Source organism: Leopardus geoffroyi, chromosome D2, assembly GCF_018350155.1.
Source record: "Leopardus geoffroyi isolate Oge1 chromosome D2, O.geoffroyi_Oge1_pat1.0, whole genome shotgun sequence".
NCBI classification, from domain to species: Eukaryota; Metazoa; Chordata; class Mammalia; order Carnivora; family Felidae; genus Leopardus; species Leopardus geoffroyi.
This window is the reverse complement of record NC_059334.1, coordinates 50,426,639-50,440,344: the sequence shown is the minus strand read 5'-3', so window position 1 is coordinate 50,440,344 and position 13,706 is coordinate 50,426,639.

Sequence of the window (13,706 nt, the reverse complement as noted above, 5' to 3'; positions counted from 1 at the left end):
CCCTGACTCTTTTTGCTGGCAGACAAGGCTGTGGCCCAGATCCAAGTGAGCAGCTCAGAGACCAGCGGGGCCCCCAAGGGTCTCACTCAGTTGGTGCCAGAAAATGGCACCCAGGCAACCTATCTTGGGCAGCTCAGTACACAGGTAGAGGCTTTGAACTTTGTAGAGCCCCGTGCTCCCTCACAAGAACACGCCAGGCCAAGCAGAAGGAACACGGGGCTTAGGGTCTCACATGAACCCCCGGGGTGACGCCGCACATCTTAGACCTGACTCTGCAAGCTCCAGTTTCTTCACCCGAACTGGAAAGGGTCTGTCTTGGCCCCAAAGTCATCATGAGTATGAGTAAGGTGGGCATGTGTGTGGCTGACATTTCCTCGGGTGCTCACCTGCTGGCCTTTCCAGGATGCCCCAGGGAATGACAGGCACTCGTCAGCCAAGCCTCATGCCACCCAGCCTTCAGCACGGGAGGAATGTGCTTCTCCAGAGAGAAAGAACCCACCCCAAGGTGAGGGCTGGAGCCAGGGTGGGCCTCTTCCCTTCTGTTGGGGGCCTGGACTGACACGGCATCAGTCTTTCCTTGACTCCGCTGCCGCTGCTTGGACCTAACTCCAGCCACAGGGAGTGTGTGAGGAGAGAACAGAGCCGGCCATGTCGCAATTTCACAGCGTATCTGCAGGCCCAAGGTCGGGGCTGGACCCCTAGTGTGCCCAAAGTGAGGAGGTAGCCCTGTGTGGCTTGGGCCTGGCGGGTCCTCCAGGGGCAGCTGAGTGGGCAGCCACGGGGCCTGGGCCACAAGCTGCCACATCAGGGCCTGTTTGACTGAAATCTAGATGGTGAGGCTAAAGCCTCCAGTGCTCCAGAAGCTCAGCCCACACCCTCTTTCTGGCAGTACCTGCAGGTCTGGGTGGGCCTTTGGCCTTTGCCTTTTAGGTGAGAACTTGCCATGGTCCAGCGATAGCCCTGGGGTGCTCGCTTACCTGGGGTGTGCTGGGCCAGGTGCTGTGCAGGGATCACCTCAGCCAACCCTCCCCCAAACCTAAAAGAGTCATTGTTCTGGTTATCCTCACTTGTAAACGGGAGACAGAGGCTCAGGGAGGTCTCCCGGGGTGAGCATAAGCTGGGGCTCCCTTGCAGAGAACCCCAGGGCCAGGTCTCTGACCTACACCCGAGTGCCTGCCCCTGCTCGGAATCCTGACCACTTCAAACATGGTTCTTCTGTTGAGCAGACTCAATCCAACCTGAATCAGAATGATTTTGAATGAGAGGAACCTCTTATGAGTTAACTCACCACTTCACAATAAACCCTTAAAGTGGACCCCTTCAGCCCGCTCTCCCCCCAACCCTGAGGAAGGAGGGCCCAGGGGCACCTTTCTGACTCACCAGGAGAATCAGGAAGCCTGTGCTTCCTTTATCAGAAAGCTGCCACGTTTTCCAGTAGGAAGGACTGGACATCATCAAATTCAGTTCTGTTGAGTTCTTTTCAGAACATATTTAATTTGTGCCCAATGAAAAATATCCTTGAATAGGGGGCTGTGCCACGTGGAACTGCTCTTGGATACTACCAGGTGTTTTATGGGGTCAGGGCAGCAGCCCCAGAGAGCCCACCTCTCACCTCTGGAGCACCCACCACCTCACTAAGGGAGAAGGAGGCAGCACACCTGGGCACGTCCAGAGCCCAGAGGAGCAGGGCTTTGCTGGCTCCTGGACTCACCTAGGAAGCTTCAGCCTGGCCGTTGGTCTCACAAGCAGCATCTGGAAGAATATGACCAGGGTGGGAAATGGGTTATGCCGAGGACAGTGGGATCGCATTAGCCTGGGGAAAGGACAGAAGCCATTGAGAAGGAACGGCCCATAACCGCTGTTGGCCATCCCTCCCAGCATCCCCAGTCTCTCCCATGGGCCTGGAAGCTGCCATTAGTGGTCCAGGGTCATCAGATCCTGGTCTGGTAGACAGCAGGCACCAGCGACCCCCTTAGCGGTCACCGCTGGACACATAGCCCCTGCCAGTCTGGTGGAGAATAAAGGGGTCATCGAGTGAGAAAAAACAAGACCCCCTAATGAAGTCGTGCCAGCTCCACCCGGCAGTTGGGAAAGCCTCCTTGGTGAAGTGATGTCTACAAGGGTGAAGGGTGGGGTGGGGACGATGGGGCAGGGCACTTTACCGCTGAATATTTCAGCCTGTATCACACAAAAGTGAGGACATTTCCTTATATAACCATAATTCCATTGTGCTACCTAAGAAAACTAAGAATCATTCCAAAATATCACAGAATCTCCACTCCATATTCAGATTTCCCAAATCAACCCAAGAATCTATTCTATGGCCTTTTAAACAGTCTAAATTGGAGTGCCTGGGTGGCTCAGTCAGTTGAGTGTCTGACTTTGACTCAAGTCATGATCTCACATCATGGGTTTGAGCCCTGTGTGGGGTTCTGTGCTGACAGTTCAGAGCCTGGAGCCTGCTTGGGATTCTGTGTCTGTCTGTCTGTCTGTCTCTCTGTCTCTCTATTTATCTCTCAAAAATAAATAAAACATTAAAAAAATTTTTTTTAAGTTCAAATCAATCTGGGACCATGCTGTCATTTGGTTATGCCTCTATGGTCTTTTTTTTTTTTAATGTTTTTAATGTTTATTTATTTTTTAGAGAGAGAGAGACAAATATGAGTGGGGGAGAGACAGAAAGAGAGGGAGACACAGAATCTGAAGTAGGCTTCAGGCTCTGAGCTGTCAACACAGAGCCTGATGCAGGGCTCAAACTCACAGAGTGCGAGATCATCACCTAAGCCGAAGTCAAAAGCTTAACCGACTGAGCCACCCAGGCGCCCCTCCATGGTCTTTTGAGTTGAGAACAGCCCTTTCCATGAAGAATCCAGCCTGATCATTTCATGGAAGACCTGTGTCCAGGATCTACCTCATCATGTCATCAGACTTGTTCCTCTGTCCCCTATATTTCCTGTAACTAGGAGTTAGCCCTGGTTAGGGCTACTTCCTAGCCCATTTAAGGGAGACTGTCTCATGGGCAGGCGCTTCCTTGGTGGCGACCAGAAGGCTCTCAGTGAGGTTGTCACCATCAGTTTGACTTCATGGTGAGATGCCAACTTCCAGGTCTCCCCAGTGTGAGGGTTCAGTTGCCTTGAAAGGAAGTTTTTTGTCTTCCTCTCTTGGACTGACAGAGCTGTGGCCCACCAGGAACTTCCAAGTTGGGATCTTGGCATTCCTGACAGGGCCAAGAATCAGGACCTCCACTGATGACCACCCAAGGACACCCTGCCAAGGGACAGGTGGAGGCTGAAATCCAGCCATATGCTGCTCTCCAAGTTGGCAACTGGCCCAAGGCTGGCTTGGTCCAAGTAGACCCAGATCAGGATGGAATGTCCTATCCACTGTGGACCATGCCATTGTCTCTGACACCCCTGCTTTTCCCTTGGGGTTAGGAGAGTCATGTCCCAAATCCCCTGCTCCCCCAATTCACAGTGGAGGGAGGTAGCCTCACAGTGGCTCTGTCTTCACATTCCATCATCTCTGACTTCCAAAACCCATGGCCTTCCCATTGGCCTCCCTCAGGACTTTCCAGAAACCCTGTCCAGGTTTCTGGAAAGGCCAGAGGCTGGGGCTAAGCACCCCTCCCTGATCGAGCAAAAGAGAGGAACAGGTAAACACAGAGGACTCGGTCCCTCATCCTTGCTGGACTCTGAGTGCCTGGGGGTGAGGCAGGCAGCCTGGGTGGAAGGGGTAGGTCCCAGGCACAGCAGCTGGGCAGCCTACAGTGGCAGCTGGACCTCCCCCAGGACTCAGGGGCCTGTGTGGGAAGAGGAGGGCCAGCTTCTCCAGGCAGGGGTGCCAGCCTCACCCTTCAAGCTGCCCTGGGCTGACCCTGAGCCATTTGAAAGGGCCCCTGAGATTTCCTGACTAGCGCATGCCCTGGAGCTGAGTGCAGCCCAGACTAATCAAGCAGACCATCAGTCACTCACAGGAGCCTTGAGAGCCCCTGCCTCCTCCAGTCTTCCCACACAGACAGCCCCCACCTCTGCAGAGCCCCAGGCACCCCACATTTCCTTTCTGAGGCCCTGCGCCTATGAGAGCCTCCAACACCTGCACCCACACCAGCTCAGAGCCACTTTGGGGAAGACGGGTATGGGGCTTGGAGGGAGAGGGATTGTTCTGAGGGCAGAGGGCAAAGGGAGGCATAGGTGAGGAGGGACCCTGCCCTGTGACAGGGGTCGCAGGCTTCTCCCAGGCCCACCCTGGGCCCAGAGACACCTGCATGATCTACTTCCTCATGCCGGGAACCCCAGGAGGGGACTGGGACTGTCAGAGCCAGCAAGTGACAGACTGGCCAGACCTAGATCCTTCTGAAGTCCAGAGAAGAAACAACCAAGTCAGGATCGGGGCAGACTCACCCAGGGCAGTGGTGAGGGCTGGGACTCCACCTCATTTTATAGATTTACACATGCAGACACTGAGGCAGGGGGCCTAGCTGAGGCCCTGGAGCAGGATTTGAAGCCAGGACACCCCTATCCCAACCTGCAGTGCCAGTTTGCAGGGCTCATCCATCCCTGGGGACACCCACAGTGCCACCAGCAGCCACGTCAGTGCCCAGGGTCCAGCAAGAGCACGGTGGGGGCACTGACCAGGCCGAGACCGGCAACTGCCTGAGAGGGAGCTCAGGGCTGTGGGATGCATGTTTCCTGGGCAGAGGTTTTCTGGTCATTTCAAAGCAGTTCAAAGATCTGGGCATCCAGGACAGGGAACACAACACCTCCTGTGAGCATAATGAGGCCATTTTTACCAGGCTGCGAATATGGATGGGGTCGCAGATTGGACCTATTGATTAACATTCACTTCGGGGACACATCATGAACAGATGAGAAATTCCCGACGGCTCGATGCTCGGGGTCCCCATTCCCCTATATATCAAGGGGAAGGAGATGGATTCCCCCACCGCCCCCCTGCCTGCAGCCTCCACATCGACAGCCCCCGCGGAGGGTGACTGATGGGGGCCCTGACTATTGCTGTTGCTGCTTCCTGAGCCAGCCCGTAGAGCACAGGGAGGATTGCAGGCTGGATGAGGGGTTAATGCAGTGCCCCTTATCTCCAACTCCGCCGGGAGAGGATGCTTTTCTGTAACGCAGCCGCCAGCTCTCCCTTCTGCTGGCGGATGAGACTGATACAGGGCTGGTCCCTGAGAAGCAAAGAGTGGGGGTGGGGGGTGGGGGGGCTCTGAAGGGAAGTAACCAGTGACTGCATGTCCCTACCAAGGGGCAGAGGCTGAGCCAGGGGGCAGGGGCTGCCTTTCCCATCTGGTGGGAGGGCCAGGCAGAATGGGGCCAGCATGTGAGGGTGGAAACTGGGAGTCTGAGTGCCCTCCCCAGTCAAACCCCCACTCGACCTTACCGCGCTGGACTCCTGGGCAGGTTATCTATCCTCTCTGAGCTCTGGCTCCCTGACCCATGAAGCAAGGGGGATGATGATGGTGTGTTCCGGGGATGGCTGAGGAGGAAATTCACTCACCGGGGAAAGTATTTGGTGGGGAGCTGGCAGCAGGGTGGCATTTCACAGAAGCTCTTGTTATTAGGGAGCTTGAGGAAAGGCCAGGGGAATTTGGCTTTCCTCCTGAGAAGACCCCAAGAGGGCAAGTGCCCGAGCCTGGGGGAAGCCCCTCTCTGATTCAGATCCTCTGGCGGGAACTTCCTCTTCCTGTGACCCCTGGAGTCAGAGCCCTTGAACAGACTCTGGACAGGGCTGGAGGCCACAGCTGGACATCACCCTGTACCCTGAGACCTTTATCTTGTGGCGCAACACACTCCCCAGTGGGACGGGGGGCTCTTCTTCACATTTTGGGGGGACAGGAATGCAAAGCCTAGTTCCATTCCCCTTTTCCCAAGCCTGGAATAGCACGTGGCAGTGCTCATCCAGCAAGTTGTGTAGCTGCTTGCAGACGCTGGGCAAGTGTTCATTCTCATTAAATTTCTAACATGCCGCTTCACATAGAATCTCACCTGTTACATGGAGCTTTGTGGTTGACCAGGCAGTTGATCGTCCCTAAGTCTCCTCTGCTTATGTTATATCCCTGGGAAGAAGGCAGAAGTCAGGGTAGAGACAGGCGGAATGATTGCTACTATTGTACAGAACTGGAGGGACTTAGCAAGCATCCAGCTGGCCTGAGAACTGGGTGAGGAGGGGCAGTTCCACCAGGGTCAGAGACCAAGTCTTGGGAGGGGGCACCCAAGTCCTCAGAACAGGGTTCCTTCCTTCCTTATCGATCATGTCAGTCTCTAAAAACACTGGAAATAACTTTCAGACTTATTAATGTTCTTGTTACTTTTTAAATTTTACACGAATGTTTGCTTTTTGGCACTTAAAAAAAAATTTTTTTTAACGTTGAGTTATTTTTGAGACGGAGAGAGACATAACAGGAGCGGGGGAGAAACAGAGAGAGGGGGGTGGACACAGAATCCGAAGCAGGCTCCAGGCTCTGAGCTGTCATCCCAGAGTCCGACCTGGGGCTCAAACTCACAGACTGCGAGATCACGACCTGAGCCTAAGTTGGACGCTCAACTGACTGAGTCACCCAGGCGCCCCTAGCACTTCCTTACTCTTCCTGTTTAATTTAAAAATTTTAAAATTTTGTTGCTGTCAATTAATGTGTTCAAGGCTATACATTTTCCTCCAAATCCTGCTTTAGCTACATTCCACAAGTTTTGATATATAGTACTTTCTTGCCCTATAATGCCGAAAGATTGAAATTTCATCTTGACTTCAGTCATTTAGGAGTACATTTATAAATTTCCAAGCATGCTTTTAGAGAGTACTTCTTAATTGTTCATTTCCAATTTATTGCATTGTGGTCAGAGTGCAGGCTATATGCTATCATTCTTTGAACTTTCCTGAGACTTCCTTTCCTTTTACTTACCAGTTTTTTGTCTCCTTGAGCTATACATTTCTGATTTTAAAAGTGTCCTAAGGCTTCCAAGGGGCTGGAGAACGTGTCAGTTTTATGCAAATTCTACTGAATGTGCAAGATTGTGTTATTAAGTGCACACAGTTTGTGGTCGGTGAATCTTATTGGTAGACCTAACTGTAGTGTCCTTTATGCTCATTAATGTTTTCTGCCTCACATCGGTAGGTCTGCTATTACTATTCTTGTGTCAGCTTTTTTCACATATTGGTCTAGGATTTTCTGGATCTACCTTTTATTCCTTTCCTTTCCTCTATGGTCTGGTTTTAGGTGCATCTGTGATATCTGTTTCATTCATAAGGAACCAAGATCCGCTTTGTTATAGAGACCTTAACTGGTCCTATAGGACCTTAGGAACAATCCTTAGGAACAAAGAGCCTAGAAATATCAGTGTGGTGTTTGTGCTATACTTGCACACCCACACCTCACACACACACATTCTCACACTCACACATGTACTTTATTGTATTTTATTTTATTTTATTTTATTTTTATTTTATTTTATTTGAAAGGGGGGAGGGGCGGAGATGAATGGAGCCGGGGAGGGGCAGAGGGAGAGAGAAAATCTTGAGCAGGCTCCACACTCAGTGAGAAGCCCAAGCCAGGGCTCGATCCCACAACCCTGGGATCATGACCTCAACTGAAATTAAGAGTCGGATGCTTAACTGACTGAGCTACCCAGGTGCCCCTATACTCTTATATACATGTGCGCATGTGCACACCATACACTCACATACACACCTACGTGTATACTGATACCCACATACACACACCCTCACACACTTGAAGCAGTTGTGATGAACAGGAAATTTCAGTTTAAAAAAGCCAAAGGTTCCTACATGGGTATTATACACCCTGGAGAAGATGAAGGAGATGACTGTCATTAGCATGGCTCATTACACACAGAAGGAGGCTTGGTGAGAGGGCTGGGTTCTAGTCTCTTTGTGTGACCCTTGCTGACTGGGTGAGGCCCTTTTCTGGCGCCTTTGTTTTCCCTTCCCTAGATTTAGAGGCTCATCTGAGGGCATTTCCTGCTGAGCAGTTTCTAGCCACCCTGAAGGGGCCTGCTGGGAGGGGAAGTGCTCCCTGGGGGCTTTTGTTAAGAGGACATTAATGGGGAGGAGGGGTGGGAGGGGCCTTTGGAACAAGTGGCCAGTGGGATCTGCGGTCCCCTTATCAGTCCACCGCATGCCATGGACACAGGGACACACGCTTCTGCCTCCAGGTGTCAGACCAGGCAATTTAATTAAACAGAAATTGAGCAGTCAGCAACGTTAACATCATCGGTCCTGGAAACTGAATTGTAACCATAACTCTAGCATCTCTTTACCTCCTTCAGGAGTTCTAAAATTTTTCTTACAGGTATATCCTTTCAGTGCTCTGGGCTTTATTTTGTTACCTTGGCAGAGGCTGGCCCTCGCAGGTTGGATGCACCTGCTTGTTTGCTGCCCCACTCTGGCCTTACTGTGTTCCCACCAGTAATTAAGCCATTTAAGAGATGTGGGAGCTTCAATAGCAGTAATTCAATCTCCCTTGTTTACTGATCTCTGCCATTAGTAGAGTTGAAAGCAAAATGTTTTAATTAAAAAGATTGGCAATAAGTTGGTGTAAAGCCATAATTTGCGCAGGGCCCCTTCTAGAAAATGACTTTGCCCTGTCTTGGTTGCTATGACAACTAATGGACCTGATTGTTCTAGTGAGAAGCAGCGGGTCTGGCCGGACGGGAGTGAAAGAGGGGCTTCTGCAGGGGACAGAACCAAGAGGTGAAAAGGCCAGACCTCTTGGTAGGCACAGGGGGGTCTTTCAACTCAGAAATTCCGTCTTGCATTTTTGCTGCCATCCTCTTTGGCTTGGAGAGCCTGTGCCCCCGTTGTGGGACCCACCAGAGTCTATAGGTGCCGTGGCTAATGCCGGTGCTGGCCGGTGCTGGCCGGTGCTGTCTGCGCTCGGCTGTCCAGCCTGGAGCAGAGGATGAGAACAGCAGCAGCTTACCTTGGAGCAAAGCCGGGGGGAGCCTCCCTGCCTCTGAGTTGTGCAGATATGTCGAGGGGCAATGGCAGCTTTGGGTAAACTCACTCTGAGCTGCACCCTCCCACACCCCTTCCCCAACCCAGAGGTGGCAACAGCCAGGTAAGGGGTGCTGGCACTGGTACCTGGCCTCAATACGCTGAATAGTGGCCGGGACACCCAGAGAGCTAGGGTGCTGGCCTGGAAAGAGAAGACTGGCCTGAGGGCAGATTTCACTCAGTGTCTAACCATGAGGGCAGGTCCTCCTGGAAGAGGTAAGCCCCTTGTGGAGCAAAGGAGAGGCATCATGGAAAGGACCCAGGAGGTTCTGATTCTTAATTCCTCATCTGCAAGCTGGGAATAAAAGTATCTTTCTCTCAGTCCCTCTAAGGATCTACAGGGACCCCATGTCTAGCCCGATGTGTTCTATTCTACAGCTTTGCTGATGGGTATGTTGGTGGGGAGGGGTCAGGGGCCATCTGCCACTCAGACTCTAACTCTGCACTGAGGATCACTGGGCAAAGTGGGGGGACTCTGAAAGGGCAGAACACACACTTCAGAACATCTGGGCTTGAACACCGGGAGAGGGGCCCGTGTTCTGTCCAACCAGGAGAAGGTGAGGTTTTGGGAGGAGTGAACTAGAGAATGTAAAACAGGGTACAGTCATGGGCCCTCACACAACAGTACTTGTAGACTTTGCCCTGGTTCTGGGGCTTCCAACCCGAGGACTGGTCCTCTGTGCCCTGAGTCACAGCTCAGACTTCGAAATGGGGGATGATACCACATTTTCACACTGTGCCACACCTCTCCCCACCCTGCCAGGGCAGGGAGCTCTACTCTGGCAGCTCCAGGCCAGGTGACACTCTCCAAGGAGCAGCCCTGACAAGGGCGATTGAGGTAGTGACCCCACACACACAGAGGATGACTGGTGGGCAGAGGGTGGCCTGTTTCTGGATGGTGAGCTCAGGTGTGGGGCCCCACACATGAAAACAAGTAGCTCTCAGTCCGGAAGCCAACGAGAGGTGACCATCCCAGCATCCTCCACTGTGAGGAGAACAACCTCATTCCCAGACCAGTCCCTAGATCAGATGCCAGGAACTGCTCTGTCCCCACTCTGTGTTGCCCACCACAGATATTCAAGAACATTCACCTCCACTGCCTTCCAAGACCTATCTCAGAGGGGGCGGGGAGGGGGTGGGCTGGTAGAAGGCAGAGCTTTCTGGAGCTGGGGCCAGGAGGCCAGGGTCCTCAAGCCCTGGCGCCTGAGGGCTTGTCTGACCAAGCTGAGAGCGCTCCTTATCAGCAGCCAGGAGGGCAATCGATCATGTGGCGTGGTACTGGTGTGGAAGGACAATAAAACCGATATTAACTGCGATCCAAATCTGGCATGCTTGGGACTCTCAGCCCCACAGACTAGAGTGCACTGAATGATGGATCCAGATGCAAGGGAAGGCAAGCCCGCTTCTGAACAGGAATGAGATAAGAAAATGCCCTGGTTTATTTAATTTAATGGATCGAGCATTCAGAGCGTCTATTATTTGCTAAGTGCTATGGGGGGGGGGGGGGGCGTACAGAGACATATGAGATACAGTCCAGGATTTTCTGTCTGACAGGCAGGTGCAGGGCCCTGCCCTGGTGGGGATTTAGAGGGGGCATGGTGACAAATATCCTGGGGATCGCTGGGGACCAGACTCAAGACAGGGAATGGAAAGGCAGCATGTGAGATGGGGAGAGCTGTGTGTAGCTGCGTAGAGGAAGCACCAGTCCTAGCCCAGCCCAGACGGAGTTGATGACCTGGAGCTTGGGGCAGGCAGGCCTTCTGCCAGGAGACAGCTCCTTCAGCACCAAACTGCGCCCTCCTCTCCCTCACTCGCAGAGGTAGAGCACCCGAATCCGTCCCTCTCCTGTGGTCTCATCCAGCTCCTCCGTGTCCTTTGCCACACTTCGGACTGAGGCGGGGAAGCACATCTCTAAGCTTCCCCCACTCAGCTCGGAGGAGCGGGCGATTCAGACCCAAGCCCCGTGCCCCTACTCTCTCTGGCCCCGCCTCCCTGGGCCCCGCCTCTCCCTGGCACAGCCTCTTTCTGGACCCGCCTCTCTTCCTGGCACCGCCTCTTTCCCTGGGACCCTCCTCTTCCTGGCCCCGCCTCTTCTGGACCCCGCCTCTCCTGAACTCCTGTCTCGCTCGCCAGCTACTTCCACACTGTGTCCCCTTGACACCTACAGCATCTGGTACCCAGGGGGCCAGAAGTGAACCAGGATCCACCCCAGGTCTCCCTGCCTGAACTGAAAACCCCGGTGAGTCCCCTCACCACCGTTCCCTCACCTCCCACATCCAAGCTAAGGACGCCCATCTCCAGACTACCAGAACACACTTTCACCTGGACCTCTCCCTCACCTGGCCCCTCTCTCGCCTAGACTCCGCCCCTTAATCACCTCAGCTGCCAATCACACTGGCTCGACCAGCCTGAGCTGCCCCTTTCCACATCGGAATCTTTTTAAGCGCGCTGTTGTGTCCTGTAGTTCTGGCCTTATTTCCCAGCGGCTGCTACTGCAGCCAGGCCAAGCCCGCCCTCCTCACCCCTCTACATGGCCGTCTCCTGGCCCCTTGTCACTCTCCAATTTCATCTCCTCTCCTGCCTCAGCACCCACCGATGCTCCGGCCACTTCTGCCCTTGTCAACCTCACCACAGGTGTCCACTTGCTGGGTCTTTGCTCAGCTGTGCCTTCTGTTTGGTACCCTTTATCCCAATATCCCTGTGGGTTGCTCCCTTCCCTCCACGCCAGCACCCCTCAGGGGCTTTCCCTCCTGCCCAGCCAGAGCCCCCGTCCTGAGCCCTCTCTCCACTTACAGGGTTGACCCAAGGATTAAATGAGGGATGCATCTAAGTCTTTAGGACAACGTTGAGTGTGACTTTTATTGATGTCATTGACATTGAGCTGCTGAATCTGTTTGGGATGATGCGGTCGAGGAGGTTAGGGAGGGCAGGGAGGGCGGATGGCAAAGAGCCGCCTGGCCGCCATAGACTTGGCTCTACTCAGAGAAGGCTTGTATCTTTTGTCTTTTTTTTAAGTAGGCTTCACACCCAGTGCAGAGCCCGATGCGGAACTTGAACTCACGACCCTGAGAAAAAGACCTGAGCTGAGATCAAGAGTTTGATGTTTGGCGCCTGGGTGGCTCAGTCGGTTAAGCGTCCGACTTCAGCTCAGGTCATGGTCTCACGGTTCGTGGGCTCGAGCCCCGCACTGGGGTCTGTGCTGACAGCTCAGAGCCTGGAGCCTGTTTCAGATTCTGTGTCTCCTTCTCTCCCTCTGTCCCTCCCCTGTTCATGCTCTCTCTCTCTCTCTCTCTCTCTAAACATAAACATACATTAGGAAAAAAAAAAAAACACTTTGCTTAAAAAAAATAAAAAAGAGATGGACGCTTAACCAACTGAGCCACCCAGGTACCCCACAGAAAGTGGACTGTCTTAAACAGAGTCCTTCTTTCTGGTGTTTCTCATGCCTGCCTGCCATTTCCTCCCTTACTCAGCAGTGTCCTTGCCCTTGCCTGCCCCACCTCTGTTGGCCAGGGCTCCAGTTTCCTTGGTTTGGGGCTGGGGGAGTGACTGGGATGGCACAGTCCAATGGTCCCCACTTACGTACGTGCCACATGGACCCCAGTGCCAGACTCATTCCGAAGAGCCAGGTCCCTGATGTGATTTGGCTCTGGCCTCCTGGCACCTCTCGCCCATATCCCGGGGCCTGAGGATAATTGTAGAAAGTAATTCTATTTGAGGAACAATCGCTCCAGCAATATGACGGTGCACTCAAAGCTAATGGATCCAGCGCCCTTGCATACTAAGGACGAGTTTCAGCTGAACACAGGGTGTTCCTCAAGAAAGGTCTCATTACCCATCAAAGCTCTGCTCTCACCGAGCTCTCAGCAGGCAGGCAAAGAACGTGAGCACTGAGGGGAGGTGAAGGCTCAGAGATGACATGTGCACTCGGCTCCTTCTGGGGGACCAGGAGGGACTGGGGCAATGGGTCAGCTTGCAGGAAGCACGGGCCCTGGACAGATGCTCTGCATACCTAACTTCAGCCTCCCCTTGGAGGATTGTCATTGCTAGCCCAATTTACAGGTGAGTAAATTGAGGATGGGAAAAATAAAGGAATATGTCTGAGTCTTCACAGCTGGTAAGTAGGGAAGCTGGGATCTCTCCAGAACATTGCTCACATCTTCCCCGACTCCTGCTTTCCTTTTGTTGACTCAGTTTCCCACTTCTGCCTAGCTTGTGGCACTGCCTCCTCACTGTTCTCCCTGACTTTGGTCTCCCCTCCAGTCTATCCCACACCTACCAGTTTGACTCATGAAATACAAAAATGATGTCACACCCCCCCCCCATTAAAATTCTTCACTGCATTTCAAGAGATGCTGGGGCTCTTTGATGCAATCTTTGCTCTTTGATGCACTACCCCAGGCCCACCCCCACCAGCCGTCTTCTGGAATGCTGTCGTGAGCCCAGCCACTGTGCGTCCTGTGTGGTGTCCTTTCAGACCCAGACACTGCTTGCCTCCCAGCCTTGCTCTCTGCTGCTCTGTCAGGCTGGAAAGCCTTCCCCATGTCCTGCCCAGGTAATATCCCCTCATCCTTTGGGAAGGATTCTGCTGGGCATGTCTTTCCCTGGGCCTGTGAACGGCACTTGTCACTCTCCCAGAAGCTCTTCCTTTGATGGTGCTTCTCATCTGCACTGGGGGCTTC